This window comes from Patiria miniata, unplaced genomic scaffold (assembly GCF_015706575.1).
Source record: "Patiria miniata isolate m_02_andy unplaced genomic scaffold, ASM1570657v1 HiC_scaffold_20, whole genome shotgun sequence".
Taxonomy (NCBI): domain Eukaryota; kingdom Metazoa; phylum Echinodermata; class Asteroidea; order Valvatida; family Asterinidae; genus Patiria; species Patiria miniata.
The window spans coordinates 20,565,692-20,582,784 of record NW_024037059.1 but is presented as its reverse complement, the minus strand read 5'-3'; the positions used below and the strand labels follow the sequence as shown (position 1 = coordinate 20,582,784).

General features: G+C 41.6%; 1 long non-coding RNA gene across 1 annotated transcript; it reads right to left on the bottom strand.

Annotated features, from left to right (window-relative positions):
• Positions 1 to 1,439: 1,439 nt before the first annotated feature.
• LOC119728428 lies at positions 1,440 to 11,559 on the bottom strand. The gene is made up of 2 exons (XR_005271056.1): positions 11,433 to 11,559; positions 1,440 to 4,397 (listed from the first exon to the last, which is right to left on the bottom strand). It is a non-coding gene; the product is annotated as an uncharacterized LOC119728428 (long non-coding RNA).
• Between the last annotated feature and the right edge of the window lie 5,534 nt (positions 11,560 to 17,093).

Sequence of the window (17,093 nt, the reverse complement as noted above, 5' to 3'; positions counted from 1 at the left end):
GCAACCGACGGGCAGCGCAAACATTGAAGCATCCTTTACGTGTTATTTTCCCCACATTTAACAGTTTATGTCAACGGTCAACTGTTAGGAACAACCCACAGACACTATATAACACTAAATGTAGATACCTCCCTCTCAAATTCCTCAAACTGGTGGCCGTCTATGCAAAATGACGTTAACTCAAACTGTAAACAAAAGAAAGGCCATAGCTTTGTGCAGCGATGTAGCCATCTTGGAATCGTAATTTTATATTAAATTAAGTATGCCGGAAGAACCCAGGACGTTGCAACGTCTAACAACGGTCAGTATTCAAATATGATCTGGGTATACCAGGTAAACGGCGGGTAAGTTTTAAAAGCCTGCATTAAAACCCTACTACGCAAACATACATTCTGTGCCAAGTTGTCCTTGCAGTCAAAATCAATCAAGAGGTTGTTTTCAACAGTTAAGAGCTCCCAGCCAACATAAAGCAGGATTGACTGGCTGTGACTGTCTATGTAACTTGATACAGCTATGCGTTGACTGTAGGTGATTGATAAGCCAGCTGCGCCCACCGCTTGCCCGCTTTTGTCTGTTGACTGAATTTGACTAGTCAGAGTCCAATGCTTGAAATATGATTTGACTGTTGGTGAATAGCCTGTTATGTGTAAAAGGCATGGCGGGGGAAATGTATGGAATTTTTTTGACTGTCTGCGACGACTGTTCAAACAGTAGGAGGCCAAAAAAATATAAAAAAAATAAAAAATAAATCGCAATACACGACAACTCAAAATCACAAAACCCTGACCCAAATCGACATCTCTGCACGAGTTACTCATCAGTGGGCATCGGACAAGCGCTTAGACCTCACAGAGAGAGATATATAGAATAAGTCTAGCAATTGCCTTCCCCCACCGCTGCAAGGATACTAACTACAAGTCTGAGCTATATCTGACCGTGCGCGCGCCTCGTCACCCCGCCGGCCCGCCCGCCGGCCTAGATCAGGCCGCGGCACCGAATCAAACCGCGTCCCGCTCGTTTTAGGCGACAGAGTTTGTTTATTAAACAAGCTGCCTAGCCGCATCCTGGCTTTTGGAACCCCACGCAAATTACATTTTCCAAAGTCTCCGTCGGTACGGGATTTTCGGTTTTCCAGGTTACGCGGTCAGCTTTTTATATCATCTAGTTCTTTTTTCCCCTTCTTTGTCTTTTTGTATATCATGTGTATCTCCTGTCGATGTTTGCTCATGGCAAGAGGAGGGAGATGTCCCATGATTTGACCGCATTCACCTAAATAAAAAAGACTCCGGCATTGATGGCAATTTTGTCTTGGATTTTGAAGCGTAAGCGTTTGGTGTTAAAGGTTCTACAGGCTAAGGCGGCGGCCCCTTCACATCTTTTGTGTCAATGGATGGCACGTGTATCGACATGAAAAAAAAATCTCCACATCCTCCATGCTATCCTTTTATCATTCATTCATTCATACATACATTTATATCAATACTGCTGAAAGTTACAAGACGTAAAGTTACAGAGTATGAAATAAAAGAGTGTAAAAATACTGAATTAATCAACTAGTAATGTATGTATAATTAACAAATCTGAGACTCGTGCTAGTGATGAAAGACAAGGCGAGTGTCGAAACATCAGACCTGCTATCTTCTTTTTTTTTTCGATTTTCAAAGACGCCAGTCGTTGTATTTTCTACACAAGGTACATGGTTACGCAGCTGAACGGTTTATGCCATTTAAACTGACTTTGGTACGTGAACACGTTAATTTCGACACCGCCTACACCCTCAACCCCAAATGGAAAGACCACGACCAGCGTTCAGAAATTCATCTTTATCATCTTTATCACTACACTGAGTCTATGAAAAGCGATAACATTATGGTCAATCCGCGCCTTGTACAAAGTAGGCTATATCTGAAAACAAACGCCCAATGTGTCGACAAGGTCATAGCCTTATTGTTCGTACCAGACCTGTACACAAAGCCCACAGAATTCCGAATGACAAACTGTTGTTTTCATGATCTGAAATATATCTTCAGACGAAAAAGAAAAGAAAAAAAAACCTGCCGGGAGTTGGGCTAAGGCAGAAGTCATTTAATTCTTATACGGATAGCAAGCAGAAGGCTGCTGCCCGTTATTTTACACTCCGTTGAGATGCCTATGCGCAGCCAACCGAGTATTTCGTAAAGTGGATGACATTTTGTTTTTCTTCTTCCACCATCCCGAAAGGATTGGGGGATTATTAGCTAAAAGGGGAGGTGAGTACGTCATTTAATCCAATTATCGGATCTAAAACGGAGAGATTTTTGGAAGCACAATGGCGCGGCCCGCGCGACGAGGCTTCAGAGATGGCTATCGGAGGGGGTACTCTGGCGGGGGCGTCCGGTCCGCGTTCCGGTCCCACGCGAGTTGCCCGCCAACTGTGCCCCACACTGCGTGAAGCGGCGAACATAACAACGCCGCGCACGCGGAGTGCAAGAAAATCCCCACGGGATAGGCGTGGCTTGGGAATACTGAGGGGGCACCACGAGCGATACTGATCGTGCAAGAGTGAGGTTTATCAATCACTGTCTGTATATGTATGGGTTGGCAAAGCAATGCACAATGTATAATGGAAATAGGAAAGTCAAGTTTGGAATATTCACATTGAAACGCAGATTTCTATTCACATTCGACGGTATGAGCGACGAGGGTACACGGAAAGGTGACAATCTGGTCAATAGTATACAATGGGAATGTTGACGGGCAAAAATATAAAGAAAACAGGGGAACAATCAAAGAACATAGTCAGGATTTCTATTGGACTGACATAGGTATAAAAGGGTCCGTGGGCCGGCAAACCATACATTAAATTGTACACCAAGCATACACAGTAACACAATGCACACTTAACGGGTGTATTCGAAACCCCGTTCTCGTGTTTAATGAACACGAGAACGGGGTTTCGAATGACGAGAACCAACACGCGAACACGGTGTTCGCGAACAGGATTTTTACTCCCCACTTATGGAGTAGATGAGGAACGTCAAGAACAAAGATGGCGGACTTAGGTCCCTACTTTCACAACTTGCGTTAATCTTGTGGATAAACGAAAAAGCACTCACCCAACACCGGAGCAGTTTAAATGATACACATTTTTTTTTTTTACGTAGGCCTTTTCATATATAGAGTGGGCTTATCATTGCCAATTTGTATAGCTGTTTCAGGATTTAAATTATTTTCGTAAGATAATTAATTTTCCTTTCATTTAATTCGGAGTTATATATGGCGGCTGCCATCTTGAATTTTCGCCCCAGCTGCTCTCCACACGCACTTGGGCGTTCGTAATCGGCAACCCGAGAACACTGTTCGCGGGTTACTCGAGAACGGGGTTTCGAATACGCCTTACATATAGCAACCCGCATTTTGAAGGTGTCTTTTGACACTCTAATTTATTAACAATTACTGCGCAAAGGGTCTACCCATCCCTACCTGGGAACAAGATGCGTGGCTGCCACGAAAAGGGCCACTACCGACACTTCTTCATGTAAGGACGGACGATACTTCACATCCCTCCTATGCAAACTTACACTCTGTGCAAAGTTGTCCTTTCATTCAAAATCAGTCAAGTGACTGTTTTCAACAGTTAAGAGCTCCCAGCCTACCTAAAGCAGTATTGACTGGCTGTGAATGTTTATGTAACTGGATACACCTGTGCTTCGACTGTAGATGATTGATAAGCCAACTGTGCCTACCAGTTGCATGCTTTTGTCTTTTGACCGAATTTGACTAGTCACAGTACTTGCTTGAAATATGATCTGACTGTAGGTGACTAGCCTGTGTAAAAGGCATGGCAGGGGAAGAGGGTCGATTTTTTGACTGTCTGTGACTGTTCGGACAACAACAGAAGGGTAAAAGAATATAACAACCACACGATAAGCATTGCGATTTTCTGTCGAATCTACGAGGATTTTTAATATTATTTTTGAACATGGCGAGGGTTGGAAAACTCGTGGGATATGATATGAAACCATCATGGTGGCAGGTTTGAAAATGTGCACAATATAACATACAAATTATACAGAGAGTGAATTTGGCCAATGAGGAAAGTCTTATGCATGATCCATCGAACCTATATACATGTATGTGTAGGCTGAATTAAAACAAAGGGATCGAAACGATTCACCATGTTTACATTATTCATATAAAAAAATGGGTGATACCAACATTGAAAGATACCAATGGAATCTACAACGTGGTGGGTGAAAGGCGAACAGCTTATGAGTTACCAAAGTGTTTACACTACGTAGCACCCGCGTGGACGACAGAGGGCGGCACGGGCGTCGACGACGATGTCGCCGTAGGGGGCGCGTCTTGAACCATCTGCCGTAGCGTTTTCTCGAGGACCTTTAGGTCCAAGTTTCTCCCTGCGTTAAGAAATAGATGAGGTTCTTGTCAATAAGCAAATGATGATAGTTTGCTGTAAAGATGTTCTTCTTCAACATTGAATGCTGAAAAAAAAGAACGGTGCTTGAACACACAATAGGCTGGATACTCCCCAGCCATTGGATAAAAATACACAGCACGATTCATTCAACCGACTGTATGATCAAACAAAACCGTTTAGTTAATAAGAATCGTGTATGGAATAAGTTTGGGCAGCAGACTTGAAGCGGAGAAAGGTCTGGTAAATCGGGGCCATCAGAATTAAGATATTTGAACGAAGTTATACTGAATGATAAGCAAACAATGTATTGATTATCTAGTCCATTCCCAGCACGATATCACGCTTCAGTCGATGTGGCCACCTTCAATGACGAAAGCATTGTGTTCGCTATTGTACAAACCAAATATCAAGTGAGGATTATCTGAACAATACTTTGCACAATGCATGCGCCATTGAAGGGGGCCTCAGTGAGTGTGCAGTGATAGTATGCTCGCAATGGTCTCTGAAAGACGCCAAAGAAATCACATGTACAAAAACAACGTGCATGTGTTTTCTGTTCCCAACTTACCCAACTTCAACACAATAACCAGCTTTTATATTAATCGTGGTACCTGACTAATGTTGTACATACTGGTAGAACAAGGAAATCTTTATCGATTGGGGAAATCGATTTTCCTATCGAAACTCTTCGATTGGGACAATGCCTTCGATGTCGCACGGGTCCAGCCGCTGACGCACGCGTTCAAACCACTGACGCACAATATCTTAGGAACTGACGCATATTGGAAATAACTGACGCATTTCAAACACCACTGACGTCTGTACCCCTTGCTGAGAAACTGCTCCCGAAGACATATTTAGAAACAGGGCGTGACAGTTTGGACAACAAAGCACCGTCACGTGGTATAGTTGACGCACGCTTCGCCCAAATGACGCACGTGGTATAAATCTGAGTGTTATCTTCTGATATAAAACTTGCAAGGTGGTCAGCATGTGAAGTCAAAAATAAAAACACAGCGCCCCGCCAATAGGAAAACAAAAATCGCACGCTTTCTTCACGGAGAACGACTCCACGTTTTCTGTGAAACCAACAACAGACTTGGAAGCCGTCATAGTGAAACCATAGCTGAAAATTGATCCTAATGCCAATTCGTAGCTCTTCCCATCCGTGGCGGTTTGTGACAGTGGGTTTGTGTGGTTTCGTTCACTGATGCGCAAAAGGCAGTTGAAACTGAACTACAAGACGTAATGAGGTTTTCTCGACTACGAGAGAAGCGTCAGAGTTGTGCAACGTTTTGGAGATATGTAACATTGAAAAGCATATACAGTTCAAAATCGCAGTCATATCAGTACGTACATATAGACCATCACGTCATACCAGCTGGCAACCGACGGGCAATCCAAATATTTAAGCACCTTTGTATGTTATTTTGCCCACATTAAACAGTTTATGCCCCCACTTTTACACCAATCACATTTCAAGAGATACACATGCAGTGCAGAAGAGAACAGTTTGCTGAAAGTTGGAAACACGTGACCAGAACATCCAATTTGTTACCAAATGGCACATGGTCTTATACTTCACTTTTGGGACATTGGTGACCCGTTTGTAATTCCTTTTGTAGTTAATGTAACCTCAGAAAGCAACATAATGGACAATTTCTTTGTTCCGTTGACTGAATGAAATAGGCACAATTGCACTGACCAATGAAGGTTATACGTGGAAGCAAAGCCAGAAAGCATTACAGAACCGCAGATGTAGCAATACTGCCACCATCAGGTGGACCTGAGTTCAAACTGTTTTTATAATCGTTTCTGGTTTTTGGTCTTGTACGTCCGAGGACTTGTGACAATGGGTTATATGCGAAACAATTACCCCGAGGACCTGAGCCAAGTCCTCAGGAGGTTTTCGTGTGCAAACCTATTGGGACATGTCAAGAAAAAGTTCAAGTCCCAACAATGGGAACCAACAAAGAGGGAACAATAAGGGTCCTCGTATATAAGTACAGTAATGCTCTAACCTCGCATACTCTTTGTGGACCTGTGACCAAATTTGGTTCACAGGATGCAGGAAGTGTGAACGTTTTGTGGACTTGCCCACTTCACACACAAGGTTTCTCCCTCTCTGGAAACGGTTTAGAGGCATTTTGGGTTAGGGTTATGCATACTTAAATGAAGAGGTCTGGAACACTCAAGGAAATCATGATTTCATGGTTGAAAGAATGTGCACAATGGGAGTAAAATGAGTTGTTTTCTCCGGTTTGTTTTAACTACACGAATATACAGGAATGCCCACAGGAGGTATGGAAGGTAAGACTGTGTACGGGAAGGGTGTACCTTTTCCCTTTAAAAGTGGTCACAGAGTTAAGTTTTATCATTTCTCATTGTCTACTTTTTAGTTTGGAAGATTTTCTGCAAGGAGCAAATAATCTGTCTTGCAACACCCAGAGGGAGCTACACAGACGTCCTTAACCATCCCAATACGAACAATATACACGACGCGAGGTCAGCACTTCCGTGTGCGCACAACCACTACACACTGAATACACGTGTGCTGGTCAACGCGATGACCTCCCCAACATGCTATGCGACGCCTGAGTTTCCTGACAGAATTTTTGTGTAAGATGCAAGCGTCTAATGCGCCCATGGCTAGGACAATATAGACGAGCAAATAGATGAAGTATAAAAATACCTCGGGTCAATGGAGGGCGTTCTAACAACAAAGTTACAGTTGATCGTAGATCTGAGCCAGACTTGGGCAAGCGATCCCCTTTAACGAGAAATCTTTATCTTAGGAGACGCGCCTCTCGTACAGTATCATTATAGTCAGGAGCAGGGGGAAATGATTACTCTCGGATGGAAAATTGTTGACATTGGGGTTTAACCCTCCCGCAAATCGCGCGCAATCTGCTATGAAAACACTGTGCTGAGGGGTCCTAGTCCGGGCGCATATTACGGCGGGCGGCGGCGGGGCTTTTGTCGGCTATACACACCGGCTGCGCGCGGGAACTATACCCACATCGGATCGGACCGGGGTTTAGGATTACAGAACAAAGACATGGATGTTACAAATTTACAATAATATTGCTCTAATGGATACCTCTGATCGGCTTTGCATGTACTGCTTGCTTTCCAATATTTTCCCCTTCAATATTCAAGGGAGATTCCGGGGTGTTTTTTGCTACTTTTTGTCTTCTTTTGATGATGCACCGCATCTTGAATTCTCACAACAAGGAATGGTGGGTAGTCCGCTGATCACACGAGTATCAAAATAATACAGTCAAACAAGTTTTTAATAACTCATAGTGGTGAACATGAAGATTCATCTAAATACTGTTGTTAACCATGGTCATTGGAAAAGTTACCCAACTGCGGATGAGATGTTGTGTACTACCCCAGAATGAATTTTTTTTCATACTGAGGACATGTACCCAAGTGAGGAATGAATACTCCATTTGAAAACGTGTACCAAACCAGTAAGAAATGCTGCAAAGAAGTGTAGGTGCAAACAAAAGGACTATGGGATGTCCTCGATACACAAACGTGTGTGTATCTGGTTATCCTTTACGTCTGCGGACTTGGAACAACGGATTACATGTGATGACAATGAACCTGAGGACCTAAGCCTAAGTTCTCAAAAGGTTTTTCTCAGCGCACGCCTTGGAAATGGGAAAAAAAGTATAAGTCCAAACAACAGGAAACAGAGAAGGGAGTAATAAGGGTCCTCTGTGGTGTATAGTAAAAACCAGACTGTGTGTGAGTTCCATCAGTTGGGCTGTTGATAAAAGCAGAGATCCACCACCGTGTCGTTATGTACCTAGTCCGAAACAATCGTCACAGTAGGCCTTAATTCTTAAATAAAACTTGTGATGCTCTCAACTTATTTAGCTAGGTTTTCCAAACTGACACCAATTAGGTACGATTCATTCTTCAACTTCAGATGCTGTGATCGGTATTTTTTCCGTTGCATACAAATGTTAGAAACTTCTAAATAGCTATTGTCTCGTGTTGGTTATAGCTAGTTAAGCAGATGCATTTGAATGGCGACGCTACCACTTGCACACATTTGACAGTTTTCCCCACTTGCAATTAAGTACGATTATACTTTGTTGGATGTAGGGGCCAATCAAATCACTTTGGGCCAATAATAAATACATGTACCAAGCATTTTTAAAGGAAGCACGGCTGCGGTGCCACTGATTTACCTATCACAATCTTTGTTCCAGTTGAACAAAGAACATCGAACTAGAGTGCGGACCTGTGCCGTCTGGGACACCGTTCCGGCGGTCTACCGTTTGGTTTCGAAGTATTACATTTGTATATGAAAATTTAATAACTGCATGGATTTCGTTAAAGATTACCCGAGTTTTTAATACAACAAATAATTCTTAATTCTAATAAATGCTTTGATTCGAAAGTTACGCGACTATTTTGTTTTTGTTATTTGAAAAGCTACCAATGCCAGATCGTAGAAATTACGATCTGAAGAAGGGAGGGGGCTGTTTGCTTGTAATAAGACTTTAGCTGTAAGTTATTACATTAAGCAAGTACATACACCTATACGAGCGCAAAATCAGACAGTGAGACTTCATGGAAACCATTGGCTTCAGGTAGACCCTGGATCACTAGTGACAATGTCACCAATTATACTAATAATGAAACCAGTGAAGAAAGCATACCGAGCATCATCTAGAATTAGGCCTATAAATATAATATATTTGCGGCTTTCTAGTCCTATCTGAGTTGAGAAACCATCATGGAAACAAAAAAAATGTGTGAACAGTCAAAATTTTAACTTCAGTGCAAAAGAAAGGCGAGATTGGAATTGGGAAACCAACGATTACCGTTTGTAGGTGAAAACATATACAGTTTTTTCTTCTTCAGTATTTCATGCTGACTTATTACATTTACTCACATGGGGCGGTATTCAAATACCTCTTAGACTGTTTCCCGCCCCTACGTAATTAGAAGTCAATGGAGGGACCGGGATCCAGTCTCAATAAACCACCACATAACATTTCCGAGGATGCGTCACTTGACACATCTTCGGACTGCAATGGTCCAGTGCTTATGGTGTTTGACTCATGTACAATGTATCATGACCACAGCACTCGTCACGTGACAGTAAATCGTACACTGTGAGTTACGTCATTTATAGGCATTCAAAGGTTCAAGGAATATGCCGATTGCTGTATAAATGCGTTACAATTCTTCCTCAATGCATTTCCTTACGCATGAATATGTATTGTGCATGAAACAATCCTACCAACAATCCTACCTAACCTGTTTTGAAAATGGTATGAAACTTACGTACCAATACTTTAACCCAATACGAAGCTTTTGGAGAAAAAAAACCAGGCATTGCAGAGGGATATTTAACACATTCAAGCGATTGCCTTTCGACTCAACACTTTGTACAATATTTCAAACACGCAAAAAGAGCGTCACCGACACGTGATTTTCGATTTTCAGTTTTTTGGATTTTTAAACATTCTTCATCAAGGCCTACCATTGCACGAAGTGTCAAAGCTCCAAGAGCTTTACTTTATTAATTACGCTAAGTATCCATGGCAACTTTTGCGCAAAAGTGACAATTTTCGTTTTCACGAAGTAACACTCAAGTTCCATTTACCATTGCAATGCATGGCGCGCACTCTGCTCATAAAAGAGCAAAAACGTTTTCACGAAGTAACACTCTTCTTGTTATAAGTTGTATGAGCGCGCGCGCGCTGACCTGAAGTTGCACTTTCCTCGTGTTGAATACATTGAAGAGTGTTACTTCGTGAAAACGAAAATTTACAGTTTCGCAGCCTTTTCGGTTTCACAAACTAACACTCATCTTTTTTCTCTTATTTCTTGTTTATTTAATACACAAACGGGTGAAAAACAGCAGATTTAATAAATTCAATTCATCAAGTGTCCACAACGAGAAACCCAACTGAAAATACTCTGTCGTTTTGACGCAAAGTGTTGTTTTAGAAGGCGTTCAACTTTAGCTGCCGTTTTCTCCGATTGCTAGTTTTCACTGGTATGTAGATGGGTGTTACTTCGTGGTGTCGGTGACGAGAGGTACACAAAAAAGTCGACCGTTCGTTCACTGTTGCCACGTCTTTATGACACTTGTTACCCCCTTAATAATTATATACTCCATGCAAACTGTATTTTGTCTGTTACCAAAGTTAACTTAGTTTATGCTATGATGTTCGACCATGGTTTAACAGCTCTTGCCCCACAACAGCACATTTTAAGGGACCATGCAATGTAATTTGTTTGAATGCAATCCTTGAAAATGCACCTTTGTGTCCCATTCAACCTTATTTCCAATTTTCGTTTTGCCATTTTGAAGGGTATTTTGGTGCCTTGTTTATTTTTATGATATTGCGAATTTCCACATTCATGGGCAAAACTGTCATGTTATTCCGGGCAGAAACCTCGATGTTACAGCTATATCAGCACAAACATTTGCTGGAATTTTGGATTAATTTTCTTTTCTTTGGTGATGCGTTTTTGTGTAAGTAAATGGAAGTAAGCCAATGAGCAACCCTTTCTCATAAAGATTTTTTTAATGAGGAAATTGTAGGGTCACAATTTGAACAGAAAACCCCCGAAACTGAACAGTGCCTTCCTTAAATGACATCACAGCAACAGCAGCGCCCTCAGTTGTCCGGAACACGAAAATGGTAATGTTTAAAGAAGTGCACTTTTCAATAAAATAAACCAAAAAGGGATGTCAAATAATTTTCATACATTGAGGAGTAGAACGTTCCACAAAATGTGATCCTAAGAAAAATTAAACACATGGGCCCTTTAAGACATCTGTATTACAGAACAAGGAACTTTCAATTCATTTTGAGTATTGTCTACGCACTGAATCAGTATTTTCCTCTTAATTTATGGGTTTTTCTTTTGTTTGACAATAATGGCCGACTTAGCAACACTGGTCGGTAAACACTACAGTAGATCCGTAGCAAAATAAAGGTCTCAAAACAAATCTTTAACTTCTTAGCTGTCTTACCTATAAACACCACTGTGCAGGTTCGAGCGACCTCCTCTTCCCAAAACGTCGTCACCTCCTGATCGAAAAGTTCGTGAACCGCTTGAACTATGACCCGCCTCGGCTCATCCACGATGGAGATCTCGCCCTATGGGGTCAAAGGTCGATAACAAAGTGTCTTCAAAAAAGTGTTAAGGTACACAAATCTGTCTGCAGCTCACTGTTGAAAGTTTGTACGGTGCGCGTGATTTATCACTTAAGAAAATGCTCGCAGAATGTTTGACGTTTTGATGCTCAGGGCTTGGATTTAAGACGCATAAATTGAAGTTTTGGCCCCTCTCTGATTGTGTTAAGAAATAAACACGAGTAAATCAAGACAGGATATCACATGCCAACGTACTTTTTTTGTTAATGTGTCTGACACTGTCTAAGAAAACCGAACGCTATCTTGGTAGTGAGGTAACAGATCGTTTGCATGGAAGGTATCTTAACAATTAAGCAAACACATGAGAAGACCTTTGTATGTATTCAATATTAGGTTTTGCCCTTCACTGACGTATAAATACTGCATACTCAGTGTGTCCCCCTCCCCCCCGGAGTGAAAGTGAGAAAAAAATCACTCGGGTGGGACTCGAACCCACGTCCTCCTACTTTCTAGTCCAGCCGGACCAGCCAGCCGATCCCGGGAAACTTGGTGGTCGAGTGGTAAGACTTCTGCACTAGAAAGCAGGAGGTCGTGGGCTCCAGTCCCAACCGAGTGATTGTTTCTCACTTCCACTCGGGGGTAACACACTGAGTGTATATAGAGTATTTATACGTCAGTAAAGGGCAAAACCTAATATTGAATTTACATTACCCCGACGCAAATTCCATCTTATGAATAGTTTGTATGTATTAAACAAATCAAAAGAGGGTTGCATAATGTGCAAATAGTACATTTTGACAACGATATGCGAATACTGATTTCACTTTCAGAGGCAACGTCATAACATCGCGAAATGCTAACATAGCATTAGGCTACTTTTCATTAGCTTAACTGCGAAGCAGGAGCCTCAACTATTCGCACTCACATTAATTTTGCGCAATTCGTCAGGGAACCAGACTAAGGTGCTTCATGCAGTTTTGACAACGTCTCGTCCTTCCATTGCGTGAATAATCAACGCCACTTCGCATCAAATCTTCCCCCACGTATACATGCATACAGGGGTTTGTTTTTCCAGAGACTCTGTTATTTTTTAATCCCCAACCCTAATCGCTTGAGATGAACACCATGCTCGACACGCCGTAAAACCGTGAGCGCCAGCCCCGTTACACGAATGATCAGTAGATTTCATCTTCTGTTTCCCACCCTCTTAATCTGAACAGAATTATCTCCGGTCAGTGGGGACCCTGTTTTCAATTACAAAATGGGAAAGGAAAATATTGACGGAGTGGGATGATACACGGAAGGCGGGAAAGGGATGAGTGGACTTAATCGAGGATTAGTAAAGCTCAGCTCTGTATAATACGCGATCGGAAATTGCACACCAACCTTCAGACTTTGTCTTTGCAATTTTGTTTTCAATACGAAGTTTCAAAAACAAATATTTCTGAGATTCACAAAATTGGCTTCACATTGAGTGAAAATATAAACTCGTGAATCAATTAATAGAAATTTGTGTATTATCATGCTTTTTCAACAGAATCCCATTTATAAAAAAAGTCACTGGTAGTTACTAAAATCGTTCAAAATATGTTACCAAATGTAACTTAATTTTGTTATGTAAATTTTAAAAGTAATTGCACCGGTCCAATTTTAGTGGATAAAAGTATGCGGAAAGGCACGCTACAAAAAAAAAAAAGAAAGAAAGTTGGAACAGGATTCACTCGGACAGGATGGGATATCGTAGACATTTTAGGGACAGAAAATATGATTTATCGAAACCAAATACAGGAATTAAAGAGAAAGACAGAAAGTGCAATGATTGCGATTACTGTGTACGTCAAGCTGGACGAAGCTCACTTTGAGAGGTTTTGAAGAGATTTACCACCAGTATACAAATCTGCACATTTTGCTAGAAATTTAACAATTATTTTTGGTTGCAATTTTCTCAGTGTACAATTCAATTGTGACTTTCCACGTCCAAACACTTACATGTTATTCAAATCCATTAATTGATACAAAATGAAATGTGGACCTGAACTTATTCCTTCCTCGTTGTGAAAAGGCAGACATGTTATCACAGCCAGTTGAAAATAATAATTATGATTAGGCGCACGCCATAGAGATGCTGTGTTGAAAATCTATCAGCCCCGTGGTTTCCAAATGCACATCGCGAGGGCCCCTCCTCCCCCTTCTAAACCCAGACGTAACAAATCTAATTAATTCCCGGCCGACACAGCTCATCAAAACCTGATTTAAAACCACCTCAACAGCGATCAACGGGGCTAATTAATATGGAAACCTAAACAATTAACCGACACTCGCTGGATCCGATTACGGCTAATGAACGACCACTAAAAAAAAACACGTGGATATTGGAAGATGGCGATGCGTATACCTACACCGGGCGCGCGCCGCGTTCGGCGGGGACTAATTCATGTATAAATCATTGTATTCTATTAAGTCCAATGTATTTCTACACCGGTTGAGTTAAAGAGGTCCGCCTGCCTCGGTGATTGCTGAATTATACTTCAGGTGGGTTTTGCCGTACCGTGTGCGGAAGCACTGACGGGGGAGTACTCCCGGGTTTTTAATGCAGACAGTGAGGGTTGGTTCTGACGATGTTAACATGTACACACACACACACACACAGACTTGTTTCACATACCTAGTGTGGACTTTCCTTTCTTTTCGTGTAGTTAAGGAACACCAGTGGAAAAACTCATTTTTCTCAAACTGTGAAAACTCTTACAACCCAATTTTTTTTCAATGATTCCCTTTGGTGTTTCTCTTCATTCTGCTACAGATAAACCTAACCCAAAAATGCCTGTAAACCTGTTTTCCAGAAATGGGGAAACACTGTGTGGACGTGGGCAAGTCCACACTTCGTCGCTGCTACCTACATTATGTGGACGTCTTTTGTTCGGAAGTCCACACTGCGTATGTAAGACAAGCTCACAGTTGGGACAATTGTTCTGCAAATGCAGAGTCAATCAATTCAATCAGGCATGCACTAATCATATCAGTGCACGGGTCGGTTTCATGAGATTGCTAAGACAGAAAATAGCAGTCAGCAATTCAATTAATGCCCTTCGAAAAAATAACAAAACTAGCCGTGTATACCAGTCACAAGTGGTGATGCGTACCCATGACATTGCAGCAGGCAACACTCTTTAGCTTAGGATTTTTTTCTGCTCACAAAATGTCTTTGCTATGCAGCTCCATAATAATCGGCAACTGGTCATAAGCACCACACTCTGGAGCAGATTTCACGCCGAATTTAAGTCCTATGGGGCCTGGCATTTTTCCGGGTCAAAATGGTCAGGAATAGCTTTTATCTCTACAACTTGCGGCTGGACTTGCAATTCCAATTGTGAATGAATTGTGACTGAATTGGTCAATAGTTCCTTTGTCCCTAGTTTACTGCAATTCTTAATCTATCTGCATGAAAAAAATGACTTGATAGAAAGATAGACTTGATATGAAAGGCAATAACATTTTGCTGTTGAGGAGAAGAAAAAGAAGGTTTGCACTTCCGATGACTTGTGATAACTTGATGCCAACTCTGCTATGATAATGTCTGGAGTATTTCTTTCGCAACACCATGTTATGCAGAGTTTTCCCGTGAGTTGTTAAACCACCAGGAACCAAAGAAAACCAACAACTGCCAGGCATCATTACAGGTAAACCTGTATTCAGCATGCGAATAATTACGCCGCCATCACTTTGTTACGCAATGCTGTCTCCATCCATCAAGCATGGATTACGGTACAGCGCCACCAAGCGACGGCTAAGCCGTCAGTATGAGAACGTACATGTATAATGACATCATGTGGCTCTGACCACATCATCGGTTAAGGACATGGAACATCAGGTACACAATCTGAATGACGAAAGCAAACAGGTTGGATTACAAATGCACAGGAGAAAGACTAAGTTCGTGACAAACTTTGAGACAACAGACGAAAGAGCAACAGAGGGTCATCTGATAGAGAAAGTGGACAGTCATAAATATCTTGGCCAAACACTGAAAATGGAAGACACCTCGAGAGAAGAAGTACAAATTAGGATCAAGAGAGGATGGAGATGTTTTGGAAGGTACAAAGGAATACTAACCGACAAAAAAAATCCAATATCATTTAGAAGAAGGATTAACAACCAGTGTGTCCAAACGACGATGACTTATGGGGCAGAGACATGGGCAACAACCAAAGAAATTGAACACAAATTGATAACAACCAAGAGAGCTATATGGAAAGGAGAAAGCCCAATCTATCATTACGGGACAAAATCAGAAATACTTTCATAAGACAAAAAACAAAGGTCAAAGAAATCATAGAGAAGATCAAGGAAATGAAATGGAGATGGGGAGGGCACCTAGCAAGAAGACAAAACAGATGGACCGAGAGACTCACAGTACAGGCAGAAGAAGAAGAAGTAGACAAAAAAGGAGATGGAAAGATGAAATCACCACATGAACACGGCAACATGGAGTACAATGACAAGTGACGGAAGAGAATGGAAACTGCTCGAGGAGGGCTTCATCCAACAATGGATGACCACAGCCTGATGATGAGGATGATGATGAATGAATGAATGACATAATTTTACTGTTTTCATTTTGTTTGTTTCCATCCTACTCCGTAAACCAACTGCCCATGTGCAGCCTATCTTACAGCACCGTTATAAAAATAGCGTACTCGTAAAGTTAAGAAGCTGAAAAAACGAACACCTTGTCAGCATTTCGGCAGTGTTCTGAAAGAGAACACGGGAATCTCAGTTCATTTGGGAAGGCTATGGTCAAGGACGAATACAAGTCTGGATTTTAGAATGGTTCATTTCAAAACTATTGCCGTGCCAGAAATGTCTACGGTTATTCACTAAATGCTCAAAGGGAAAACAACTCCAGCCGTAGCCACGATTTCCCCTCAAACGGCAGAAATCACACAGCCCGTAAAATCCTCACCAAAGAGTTCATTAATACACATAACATGTAGATGCCCATTCAACATAACGGTTCAAAGTGTCGCATCCGAAAGGCCCAACAAAAAATATATATATATAAAAAAAGATTTATGAACGAAATAATATTCACAACAACCATTATTTGTTAATTTGGATGCCCATTAATGGCAGCAGGGGTATGAAGTACAATGCGGTTACATGTACACATTGTTTTAACAAAGAAGCTTCTCTCAAGAACAGCGCCATCTAGTGTCGGGTTGTTTCAGTGACACCTCCTCTCTCCAACTTTTGAGCACCTCCCGAAAGCACCATTATTTCCCCCAAAGATCTTTTTGCAGATATTGATAACTTATTAATGCATTTCCTGATATACGTGCAACACATACAATGCCTTTAATCACCAGATATGGAACTTCAAGCATGTCACGGCAGCCCTCCTTTTTAGTCAAATTTAACCGAAGCCAAAAAGAAGACTTTCACAAACGAACGTGCTGCTTGTAATCAAAGGCCGTCGCGTGACCCACAACAAAACGGGAAGGAAAGCCTGCATCAGCGACTGAAAACTTACACCGAGT